Source organism: Oryctolagus cuniculus, chromosome 3 (assembly GCF_051225735.1).
Source record: "Oryctolagus cuniculus isolate XC-2025 breed Fujian yellow rabbit chromosome 3, ASM5122573v1, whole genome shotgun sequence".
Lineage (NCBI taxonomy): Eukaryota > Metazoa > Chordata > Mammalia > Lagomorpha > Leporidae > Oryctolagus > Oryctolagus cuniculus.
The window spans coordinates 23,397,022-23,410,395 of NC_142869.1; the positions used below are offsets into that span (position 1 = coordinate 23,397,022).

Here is a 13,374-nt window from a genome sequence, read left to right on the forward strand (position 1 = left end):
TCTAACTTCTGCTATTTTATTTAGGAGAATCCATTCCACTGTAAACAAACCAACTTGAATCCCGAAGTCTCTTATTCTATATACAGACTGCTTAATCCCTCTACAGGAATTGCCCTGCCATGGGTTTGTGGGTGGGCTCCACATGAAAATTGGCTAGCACTGCTATTCCTCTCATGGGTGACTTTGTACCAGTAAATAGTTAAGCCTACTTACCATCTCTCCATAAATAATACACATCTCATAGATTATGCTAAAGATGAAGTACATTGGCATTAAATGTATCATCAAAAAATGATGGCCAAGATCATTCCCTTTGAAGATAATCTGGTCTGTGTAGCTATGAACAAAGGAGAAACAAGACGTGCGCGTGCTCCGGGTGATTCCTAGGAAAGAGCCTGAACTACCTGGAAAAGCAGGCCCATAGCTTTTAGGCCCCTTTCCCTGAGAGCAACAGGCAAACACTTCTAACGAATTCAGGCTGCTCGGGTCAGAGCCAGATGACTCTCCCCCTTGGCCACAGCCCTTGCTGAGGTCCCCAAAGAGAAGAGTGCCACTGCTCGGTCAAGGCTGTCTGCTCACAGACAATGCAGACGAATTGTGCTCTGTGTGCACCGTTTGAAGTCGAATCGCCTGCAAACTCGGAAATTATTATTGATGTTCTTAACTGTTTACTAATGTGGCAATGCTGATGATTTGTGCTTTAATTTTTTTTTTCAAAGCTCATTTATTTTGTAAGTGTGCTTCTAAATTGCTCAGGGGATTCCCAAGTGGCATAAGCTGATGGGCGTGCATTGGATGGGCCATCAGAAGATGGCAGCAGAGGTGCACTTACGACAGCTCCACGCCAAGGGCACTGGCAGCTTGACGCAGTTTTTCTCATACATGCTTTGAATTCAAAACCAAATTTACCATTGCTTCTGTTGTTTTTTTCCATGTGTGAGAACACCTGGATCTTTCTGCTGGAACATTGAGAGATCTGTGTCCCTCCACCAACAGAGGTCCATTTGGAAGAATGAACATGATTGTTTGCAGATAGGGGCTTATTTACCTTTAAGGTTGCTCAATAAGTGGTTGCTGATTGACCTGTGATAGATTAAACGTAATTAACAAGAAGCAAAGTGAGGGGTCCTATCTCACTAGGTTTTTGATAGTAGATCCTAAGTACACGCATAGATCTGATAACAACACAGGACATTATATGAAAAACAACTTGTTAGAAGAGGAGAGATGAGAAACTGGATTGAATCTAATTCCTTGCCCTGGATTATTTTTATTATCTCTGAAAAGACTGGATTATATGAACAGACTCCTCTGCCCTTGTGGGAAAGAAAAACCTGCTGTAGCCTTCATGGCGTCTTTCCGGGGTCTGAGAAAATAGTTGTTTCGGTCTCACAATCTACTGACTGCCACTTGGTGCACTGTGCGTATTTTCTAGACAGTTGATGGGCAAGAAGAAAATTTGTAGACACTTTGAAATCCATAACCTATGTGTATTTTTCAGTTTTTGCTCTGCCAAAACTCCAAAAGGGGTTTGTCAAGCAGAATCAGGGCCTGTGCTGCTGTGATGAGCGGGATAGCATGCACACAACAAGAGGGTGTTGTAGAGAACATATTTTTCTGCTCCAAAAAAAAAAAGGACCAAGTCTCTTGTGTTTATTCATTTGCACATAAGATCAGCTACACACTTTACAGGGTGTAGGCCAAATGAACACGTGTGGGATCCCATTTAAAATTACTGAGGATTTCCAACATGGGGGCAGAGGATCATGCTGAGTAGAGAGACTCTACTGAGTGTGGAGCTGTGCAATTGCACATGTTTCACTCGCATGAGGCAGTGTGAGTGTGTATGTGACACACACACAGAAGCAGTCTCAAAGCTTCATTTTCACTGCTTAATCTCTCTATGGCAGAGTTTCTCAACCATACACTTACTGACATTTTGGGACAGACCATTCTTTGCAGAGGGATAGTCCTGGTTGGATATTTAGCAGTGTTCTCCTTGTTTTCCACCGACTGGATGCTAATAACACCTCCCACCCCCTGTTTTAAGAACCAGAATTATCTCTGGGGTGGGCCTTTTGTGGAGAAGTTAAGGTGCTGATGGAGACACCATGTCCCATATCAGAGGACCTGGTTTCCAAATTTGCCTCTGGCTCTTGACTCCAGCTTCCAGTTCTTGAGTTCTCTAGCAGCCGGCAAGTGATGGCTTAAGAAAATGAGTTTCTTCCACCCCCATAGGAGACTTGGATTGAGTTCTCAACTCTGGGAATATTAAAGAGATATTTCCAAGGGTTTCCATGTAGGGTGCAATCACCCTGCTTAGCAATAATGCTTTGCAGTAAGGTTTGCAGCACCCTTAATGATACCTTCACGGCTTGTCTTTTCCTCTCCCTCCTTATTCCTTTCTTCTCCCTTTTTAAATTCTTGGCCTCCCACCCAAGCATGAAGGAAACAATGAAAGACCTATGCCCAGTGGGTGCAGAATACCCAACAGCCATCACAGGTGGATCTGTCAGAGGCCTTTGTGGGGGTGAGGACAAGCCTGGTGCAGCAAATGTGTGACTTGTCCCCGTTGCCTCGGGTGAAGACACATTTCACAGACTCTCTGTTCTCGGAGCCTGGAAATGTATCCTTTAATCTTCCACTCAGAAAACCCCCTGACTCTGGAAGGAGACACCAAAGGCCTTGCAGTGACAGGCAGGGAGAGGGCTGTTTGGATTGCTAATTTGTTTTTACTCCTTGGTCTGTTTTTCCCTCATGCTGATGTTCCTCTTTAGACCCTGAGTATGAATAATTCCACAGAGCCTGAGGGGAGAAGCAGGAGGCCCGCTTGTAGAGTTGTTTGTACTGTAATGAAATAGAAAGTTAAAAAGCCGACTGAAGAGTGGAACAGGGAGGGAGGTCTCGCCCGCACTTTCCAGTGTGAGGAACTCTGGGTGCCCTGGGGAGGAGGCAGGAGAGTGAACCACTCCTTTGACTTTAGAAAGGCATCAGAATGGGCCCTGAAACACAGAGTCTAAATACAGAGTGTCCTGGTCCCGGTTGCGCCAAAGCCCCTCCGGGTAGCTTTCTTAACTCTACTTCATAATTTGTCAGCTTGAAAGCCAAAGTAGGCACCTGTATCACGTGGGTTGTGGGTAGTAACTTGGTAAGAAGCCGTCTGGTCTGAGACATCTGCTCTCTACTATTTAGGATTCACAGAGGTTCTAGTTTATAGATGGTTGGGGTTTATTTAAAGTTAATGAAGAGTGTAAGGAAAAATGTAAGAAAAAGGGGTGCAGAGTGGTGCCTCTTCCCAGGGAGTACCAAATGTAAGAAAAAGGACGAAGAACAGAGAGGAGACAGGATACGAATTTGCAGCCAGACTGAATTTATTCAGGGAAAATAAACTCACAGAGGTCAACCACCTGCCAACATGCACACAGACCTAACACATGGCAGGGGCCCCAAGAGGTGGGTGAGCAACTGCCGGTGGGCACACAGACTGGACATATGGCAGAGGGCCCAGACCCCAGTAGGCTGGGCCTTTTTATACCTTAGGTGGGTTGGGGTGGGAGTGGGGAGCTGTAGGTGGAGGTGAGCTTCTGCATACTGGTACTTCAAGTTTGGCCCACTGGGTTCCAAACCTGGAGAAGAATGCAGAGGGTGGGGTGGAGAACAATACAGGGTGAGACTGAACTGGTGTCTTCATAGAAGTCAGGAGTAACAAGAACCTGAAATGTCTGAGGCTTATGTCCTTGTTCATCAGTCTTGACTCTGAATAGATAAGGAGATGGAGCGCCGGTTTCTTTCTGGCTACTTCCTGCTGATATGGAGTGTAGACGTGGGTCGAGGATCTATACCCTGGATTGGATTGATTGAAGAAAAACAGTCTTGTGTTGTTCCTGTGTGATTGCTTGGGATATAGCAGTCATTCCCTCCTGTAAGGATTTTTGAAATATGTTAATTATACATGGTAGGGATAGGAGTACTATGATTATGAGGATAGAGAAATTAGAAATTTTGCCCATAGTGGAAAAGATGGCCAAAATGAGGACAAAGTAGGAAACAGGAAAGCAGGAGTCCTGTCCATATGCCTGGTGGCCAGAGAGAAAAAATGCTGCATTTTGTTTAGTGTGTACATACTGGCAAGGAGCTATGGGATGGAGTCAGTCCAGCCTGCTTCTAGACCTGGGCTCCCTCATTCCCACCTTCTTTTTTTTTTTTTTTTTTTTTTATTTTTTTTTTATTTTTGACAGGCAGAGTGGACAGTGAGAGAGAGAGACAGAGAGAGAAAGGTCTTCCTTTGCCGTTGGTTCACCCTCCAATGGCCGCCGCTGCAGCCGGCGCACCGCGCTGATCCGATGGCAGGAGCCAGGATCCAGGTGCTTTTCCTGGTCTCCCATGGGGTGCAGGGCCCAAGCACCTGGGCCATCCTCCACTGCACTCCCTGGCCATAGCAGAGAGCTGGCCTGGAAGAGGGGCAACCGGGACAGAATCCGGCGCCCCGACCGGGACTAGAACCCGGTGTGCCGGCGCCGCAAGGTGGAGGATTAGCCTATTGAGCCACGGCGCCGGCTCCCACCTTCTGCTTATGGAAACCCTGGCTACTGTCAGGGGTTTGGGTGAGGACTGAAGCTGAGTTCTTCAAGCTGGGTAGGGGCAGAGTAGGGACCCCTGATCAACGTGGAGCTCCAGCAGAAGGTGGCCTCTACTCAGCTGGAACCCTTTTCCTTACAAAGAGGAAGTCAAGGATCCTAGGCTTGAGTGCTTGGTTGAGCCTCTACTGTATCAACTATTCACAGCTGGATGTCTTGCTGACAGCTGTCTTAAAAATGTGCAGGTTTATTCAATGTTACATAGCTACATTATACTCTAGCTGTGTCTGTGAAGGCGATCCTCTTGAAATCAAGGGCTCTTGGAGGTCTATACATTTCCATTAATAGAAAAATACCTTCCATATAGTAATTGCTCAGTTAATCAACTGAACTGATTTCTAGCTATGAAAGACATGGGATGAAAGACTAGAGCACATGAACAGAAACCACCCTCACAGATATGACAAATTCACTACATACAGTTTTAATAAGAGAAGAAAGGAAATGTAGATGGCATAACACGATTTTAGCTCCCCTCTCCTTTCTTGGAGGGAATCTTTGACTCTTAGAATTATAACAATACACCGGAGCTTTGGTGTCAGTACTAGTTGTTTTAGTTGTCAGTAACATGAAGACTTATTTTTATGCTTAGTGGACAGAAGCATCAGAAGGAGTATTCTGTCCCCCCTTCAGATGCAGCTGACAGGCTGAGATCTGGGGTGAGGGCACATGGTTGAGAGGACTGAGATGACCTTCTGGGCAGGGCTGGGGTGAGAAACAGGAGGGAGAGTCACCTTGATGCCCACCAAGATGTCCTCCAGCAAAAGTAAAGAACTTTGTATTGTCGCTTGGATTCCTTATGTTACAAGATATTTTAAAAATAGAGTATAATCAGGAATCACAGATAAAATGAACATAAATTCGAGATTTTATTTATTGATTTATAATTTATTTTGAAAAGCAATGAGAGAAAAAGTCCCATACACAGACTCACACACCCAGAAGAGAGAGAGAGAGAGAGAGAGGGAGAGAGAGAGAGAGAGAAGCAGAGAATTCCCATCTAATACTTCACTCTCCAAACTTCCACAATAGCCTGGGCTGGAACAGACCAAAACCAGGATCCAGGAACTCATTTCAGGTCTAACATATAGGTGGCAGGGACCCAACTAGTTGAGCCATCACCTGCTTTCTCTCACAATCTTATTATTAGGAAGCTGAAATTGGGAGCAGAGTCAGTGCTCAACCCCAGTCACTCGGTTCAGGGGATTCAGGCATTCCAAATGATATCTTAATTACTTACGCAACAAATGTCACAGAAGATTTTATGTAAATCATTAATTAGTGAGGAAACTACTAAGATGTTAGAGCTGGTTCAAAGGAGAATTCAAAGAATCAGCAAGTAATATTGCAATACATTTACAAATAGATGCAAAATTGGTTCATTCTGTAGTGGGGGGAGGAGACAATAGAACTTTATGGGAACAAAAAAATTCATTTGTATGTCAATGGACAATAATTTTTTTGTAATACTACCAGTTGACTACAATTTAGACTTGTAAAATAGCTTAAAAGCGATGAAAGCACAGAAACCTCACAGAATCAAATAACCTGGAAGGATATATACAATGCCCATTTTTCCATTGAAGACACCTTTGGATTTTTTGGTCCATTTTAGAATCTTTTCCAATATTTTCCTATATCTTTGTATGTTTGATTGTCTACTAGAAGGTTGTCTAAAGAAAACCTAATTTTCTTTAGGGCAACAGGCTGTACTTTCAGGATGATAAACTAATCTTGTCTTTCCTCTTCAAATAATTTCAACAAGCTAGGGTGAAACATTTTTGGGTAGCATTTAGATGAGAGAGGAAGAGTGAGAAGGAGGCAATTGTGTAGCCATAGTGAGTGCACAGGTACACCTTCTCTGAGCTAACAGTTACAGCTAAGCCTTAGATTAAATAACTAAGTTTCATTTTCCTCAGCCTCAGTTCTACCTTGAGCTGTATTCTTTTGGTGCCTAACAGTCTTGAAAGGTTCTAATTTAGACCCACTTGAAGAGCAGAAAGCATAGCATCACTTCTCTAAAATTCTTTGAGTGCTTATATGATATGGGGTATTAAGGAAAAAAATGTCATTAGAACAGTTCTTAATGTGATTTGGGGTGTGGGAAGGACTTGGATATGTGGAGAGGGGAGAAGAACACCTCCCAGTCAAAAGGGACACCAGAAGAGGAAGGTACTCACAAACCTATAGATTGAATATGCTTTCTTTCCTGCTGTTAGAATCCCATAATTGGGCCGGCGCCTCAGCTCACTAGGCTAATCCTCTGCCTGTGGCGCTGGCACACCAGGTTCTAGTCCCGATTGAGGCACTGGTTCTGTCCCAGCTGCTCCTCTTCCAGTCCAGCTCTCTGCTGTGGCCTGGGAAGGCAGTGGAGGATGGCCCAAGTTCTTGGGCCCTGCACCCGCATGGGAGACCAGGAGAAAGCACCTGGCTCCTGCCTTCGGATCAGTGCAGCACGCCAGCCGTAGCGGCCATTTGTGGGGTGAACCAATGGAAGGAAGACCTTTCTCTCTGTCTCTCTCTTTCTCACTGTGTAACTCTGCCTGTCAAAAAAAAAAAAAAAAAAAAAAAAAAAAAAGAAGAAGAAGAAAGAAGAATCCCATAATCAGGAGGCTGTTAGAGTAAGGCAGCTTCTATGAAAACAAACCAAGACCCAATTCAGTATATACATGGTAATATTTTAGGAAAACAAAGCCGAAGTTGCCCAATCAGGACTGCCAATTAATTTCTTTTTTCTTTTTCTTTTTTTTTTTTTTTGACAGGTAGAGTAGACAGTGAGAGAGAAAGAGAGACAGAGAGAAAGGTCTTCCCTCTGTTGGTTCACCCCCAAAATGGCTGCCATGGCTGGGGCTGTGCTGATCTGAAGCCAGGAGCCAGGTGCTTCCTCCTGGTCTTTCATGCGGGCTCAGGGGCCCAAGCACTTGGGCCATCCTCCACTGCCCCCCTGGGCCACAGCAGAGAGCTGGACTGGAAGAGGAGCAGCCGGGACTACAACACGGTGCCCATATGGGATGCTGGTGCTGCAGGCGGAGGATTAACCAAGTGAGCCATGGCACTTGCAATTAATTTCTAATTAGGGACTTCCCACTGGAATGAAGATCACTGCTCCACTTTAGTCAATCAAATGTTTTCTTTATCTTGGTTCTGAGTTTACTCTTCCCCCTTGTGTCCCTTTGCCTATGACCTGGAACTGCTGATCAAATACTCTTCATAATTTTAATACAGCTAAATCATCTTTTAACACTTTCATTAGAGCATTCTCACAAAGATGGGAAAACACATCTGAAAACTCAATCTGGTTGGTCATTTGAAGTTGAGTGGTAAAACTAGGAAGGAAGCCTTGATGGAGACACAGGGGTAGACTGTGGCTCAGTGGTTAAGTTGCTGCTTGGGATACCACATCCCACGCCTACAGTAGTTTGGCCTGTGCTTCCTATCTAGCTTCCCACTAATGTGCCTAGAAGCAGGAGATGTCAGCTCAAGTATTTAGATCCCTGCTGCCCATGTGGGAAACATAGATGAAGTGCCTGGCTCCTGACTTTGATTTGACCCAGTCTTGGCTGTTGTGGGCATTTTGGGAGGAATGAGCCAGTGGATGGATGATTCTCCCACTTTCTCTCTCTCTCTGTTGCTCTGCCTTTCAAATATTCAGTGGGAAAGCCAAAGTGTCTGAAGTGATTCAGTATTTCTGATTTAAGTGACCATGGGTCCTGTTAGTAATCATATACAAAATCATCTTCTAGGTTTGAACTTGAATGGTGACCATTGAGAATTAGCTTTTTTATGGGGCATTTAGCTTAAGTTATTTCTTTGACTCATAAAGCCATATCTGCTTACTATTTTCCCCTCTTCTTTCAGTATGCAAACATTGGTGGAGAACTGTTTATTTTCTCCTTGCCTAGAATGTTCAAAACTTCAATGTAGAGAATAGTAATTAATTTAACTGTAGGTCTCTTAGCATCACCACAGTTGGACAATTTGGTGTGCAGAAAACAGGGGGAAAAGACACAAATCTTCTTTAAAATTGTTTGAACTTTTATACACAATATGTTGCCAAATTACCCAAATTATATCTGTGCATTAGAGATAGATCAAAAGCCAGGCATAATTTGTAGTTATAACTAATTTTTATATATTTTTCTTTACTTCAGAATAGCTTGGGCTTTTTTAGATTGGCTTAGGAAACTCTTGCTGTTAAATTAAAGTATGAAAATTAAACTATACACTTGATTTTTTTTTGAGTAAACACACAGACAAAAATATGTCATGAAGCTTTAGAGCATTTGAGAATTTTTTTTTCTTATGGGAAGAGTTAGCACAATAATGAAGTTAAGCCAGAATGGAGAATTACTTCTCATAGCATAGTGTTTATATCAAGTCCAATATCTCAAAAAGAATTTGGCTCAGAATCATTAATTTCAAATAGGTCATTGGTGAATTAATGGAACATAACACCCCCAATTCTCATCTGAATTAAATAAATAACCCAGTCAGGGCCCATGGTAGGCACAAATGTCTAGTTTAGATCTCCCTAGTTACTAAGAGAGTGATTACTGAATCAGGGGAAAAGGGCAGAGTTTGACACATGGAGTGATTTATATGTCCCTACTCCATGGAAAAAATTAGGCTAAAATCAATTCAGATTTTACTTGCATTATGTTCTCTTCAAATTGCCCAAGGATTCGGGAACAGTCAGAAAATTCAGAGCATAAAGACATAAATTCACATCATGTGCATGCAAGCATTTCTCTTCTGATAGGTGGGTCCTGTCAGTGCGTGAACAGGATTGAGAAGGGCAAATGAGGCGATCTCCTTTCCTTGATTAATGCCAGAAGCTGAAGTTGAAATAGCAGAGTGGATTACCCAAAATGTCTTAGCATTCTAAGATTGTTTGGCACCCAGAGAAAGTGGAAGTTATAGTTTCTGAGAATTCCGCATTCAGACTTGCCACACCTACTGGAAAGTTGGAAAGAAATACTAGTGAGAAAAACAGAGATGCCGAGAAAGGGCTCAGTTCCTCTGTGGTTGCTCATTCGCAGGCTACCTGGCAACCGCCAGATCTTCAACTATCTTTTGGACCTCAAGTCTGCTGCTTGTAAAAGAGATTAAGGGCTCAAGTGTTCCCCAGTGAGGTGGAAATACCAACTTTTGCTTCAACTGATAGAACTATAAGGCTGGAATATCCCTGGATGGCCATTCTGCTAGAGCCATAGTGTCAGTCCGCTCCTGTTATCCTTATTATTAAAAATTTATTTCCACTTGACATCAGTGACTGCTGTAAAACCGCCTCTCCAACAACAGTTGTTACAAGGACCAGAACTGCCTGAAGTCCCAGCATGGCTCTCTATGCTGTTTTCTGGGAGCTTCCTAGCTGGTCAGGGGATCATGGTCTCTGGAATTTCCCCCTTTTGCCTGGGGTGTGACATTGGCTGTTGAGAGGCTGCCAAGTCAGAGGAGTTCCTGAGGGAGGATGGCCAAGATATCAGGGAAAGGAAAGGGCTACACTGGTTGTGGTGCCATAACTTGCAATCCAGTGTTGGGAATAAAGAGGTTGGGAGATCTCTCTTAAATGATGGGGCATCATTGACTTAGCTACTGAAGTGACCTTGAGATGCTTCCTTCTGCTCACATATTGGAACAGCCTGGACTGTGGCTAGTGAAGGTCATTGCTTATGTTTTGTGACCCAGAACCTGTAGGGTGGAAAAAATACTTCACGGAACAGTGAGATTGTCCCTCACAACATCCCCCAGGGATAACTGATGACCATGATATAAGAGGTGTGAATATAGATTAATGAGACTGGCTCTTGGGTGTGGATTACATAATTTGTGCCTTCTTTATGGTAACACTTCATTTAACATCTTGAAAACAGTGAAATTCAAGGCAAGAGAAAGGGCTCTTTCATCCTAAATCAGAGGCTGCATCTCTATATAGAGTTGGCCCACCCATGCCTCTCAGATCTTATATCTCACTGGGGAAGGCTGGGGTCGCAGATTCCAAGATCTCCAAAGTTATTTTTCTTTAAAAATTTAAGCTGTTTTATAATATTTTGATGGGGTTCAGGAATGCCCTGCCAAAGTATGACTGAAAGAGACCAGCATATGCCACCCCCAAAATACACCCCTTGGTATAAAGATTATTTGGGGCTATTTATTTTGACAGACTGCTTTTTGGCCAGACAAGTATTGAAAACAGAGTAAGATGTTATCCTTTCATAAGAGAAACTATAAAGGAGGTCTCCATTTGTAAGAGTCTTTTTGCACCAAGAAGTGGGAGCCAACTAAATCATGAGACTCTTAGCAGTAGAGATAGAGCTGCATTACAAACCTTGCTCTGGTCAAATTTTAATTTACTTATGTATTTTCACTTTATCCACAGCGGGATAGATGGAGAGAGGGAAGGAGAGAAAGAGAGAAAGAAAGAGAGAAGGAGAGAGAAGGAGAGAGAGAGCGAGAGAGAGAGAATTTCAAGATTTTCCATCTTCTGATTCACTCTCCAAATGCCTGAAACATAGTGCTGGGCCAGGCTGAAGCCAGGAGCCGAGAACTCTATCCAGGTTTCCTGTATGGGAACCAGGGGCCCATGTATTTGAGACAGCATCTCCCAGAGTGTGCATTAGCAGAAAGTTGGATTGGAAACAGAGGCTGGGACTCAAAACAGGCACTGCAACACGGGATGAGGACTTCCCAACTGGCAACCTAACTGCTGTGCCAAATGTCCACCCCTGTTTCCTTTTTTTGACCACCTTCCCACTGCTGAACCTTCCTCTACATCTGTCTTTTTAGAGTATTTGGTATTTAAGCTTCACATCTAGTCTTAGAGATTGACTCTGAGATTTTTTAATTTCCCATTTAATCATGAGATATACATATGATTAACTTCTGTTCACTTTTCTCTTGCTAATCTGTCTTTTCTTATAGGAGTCCTAGCTAGGAGCTACTGGGAGTATGGGCCAGGGCGGGGGTGGGGTGAGATTGAGAGCAAGTTAGTTTTCCTTGGATACCTTTGCAGAGGGAAAGACTTTAAGTTAACATACAAAAATGTGGAAAGCTTCCTTGTTACCCTAGGCCCCCAACTGCTAATTCTTTTTCCCAGACACAACAGCTGAGAATATTTTCTGGTATGAATTGCCAGTGACAGTCTTTTCAAATCCAAATGTATCTGTGTGTGATGGGGGTCTGCTATTGTTTTGATACATATATGTGAAAGCATGTGTGTGTGCATTTGTGTCTGTATATATATATGTTCCCATTTCCATAAATGTTGGATATTATAATACTGTTGTGAATGTGCTTTTTTGAATATGTTGTCTTGGAGATTATTTTATATTATATTTTAGCTGCTTTGCCTTTAATTCCACAACAAAATGTACACATTTAAATTGTTATGGCTTAATAAATCGTCTCTTGACAATTGCAGATATGTAAGGCTGTTTGATGGTACCTAGAAACTTTACAATTATGGTAGCTTTCTCATTTTGTTTGTGGTCTTCAGTGGTGATAAGAAGTTACTTGTATGAAATTCCTGTAAAACAAGTAAAATGGCATCCATCATTTGCAGGATTTTTGGTAACCTGGGCATATTTTCCCCTAGCGACCTTACCTCTATGTATGTGTCACAGGTCCAACTCGGGCTCTCCTCAGTGACAGTAGCTTGACAATGACACTCAGAATTACATACAATGAGGATGATGGATTCTTTTTTTTACAACAAGCATTGGCAGGAAAAAGGTGGCATAATACATTTTCATCTTTGGGTGGTTTTCCTGTAAATCCATACCTGACAAAGCAGACTTTAACAACTATCCTCTTCCATGTCTTCTTTTTTTCTCTTTCCTGTTGGAATAGCTTTCAATGCTTTTGTTTCTTCCTGGGCACAAATTTTGGGCAGAGGGATTTCCCATCTTCTTGAGTTCTCTCTTCATCTGTGTTTAATCATACTGGAAAGTACTTTAGCTCAGGACTGTCCTTCTGGGTCCCGCAGACAGGCAGGTCCGACTCCTTTGGGAGTCTCTTCTTCATCTTTTGTTTGGTGTTTCTTTTTCCGTGCATCTCCACAGTCTTTTCCATTTGTATTTTCCCATCATGGGGCTGCTTATGGTAGAGTTCTGCCTTCAGACCAATCATCTTCTTTTGCCTTCTTTGAACAATGTTCGTGAGCCTCCTAACTTTCCTTTTTTTTCTTCTTGATGATCCAAACAATAGCATAACTTTTATGGTTTAGTTCAATATATTTATTTTGTGACATGGTGATGACCTTAGAGATGCTGGGCACAGCTTCTCTCTCTCTCTCTCTCTCATCTATCTATCGAGATATATCCACACTATATATTTTATATATATGCACATATATATATTATGATTTATTTTATTTATTTGAAAGACAGAGTTACAGAGAGAGGTAGGGACAGACAGAAAGAGAGATCTTCCATCCACTGGGTCACTCCCCAAATGGCTGCAATGGCCAGAGCTGAGCTGATCAGAAGCCAGGAGCCAGGAGCTTCTTCCAGGTCTCCCATATGGGTGCAGGGGCCCAAGGACTTGGGACATCCTCTACTGTTTTTCCAGGCACATTAGCAGGAAGCTGGATCAGAAGTGGAGCAGCCAGGACTTGAACTGGTACCAATATGGCATACAGGTGCTTCAGACCGGGGCTTTAAACCAGCTGTGCCACAGCTCCGGTCCCTTTATTTGTTTGAAAGGCAGAGTGACGTAGAGAGAAGGGGAGACAGAGAGA

General features: G+C 43.1%; 1 pseudogene; it reads right to left on the reverse strand.

The window, feature by feature from the left end:
* Positions 1–12,242: 12,242 nt before the first annotated feature.
* On the reverse strand, positions 12,243–12,885 carry LOC100342704 (ribosome biogenesis protein NSA2 homolog pseudogene; annotated as a pseudogene).
* Positions 12,886–13,374: the final 489 nt, after the last annotated feature.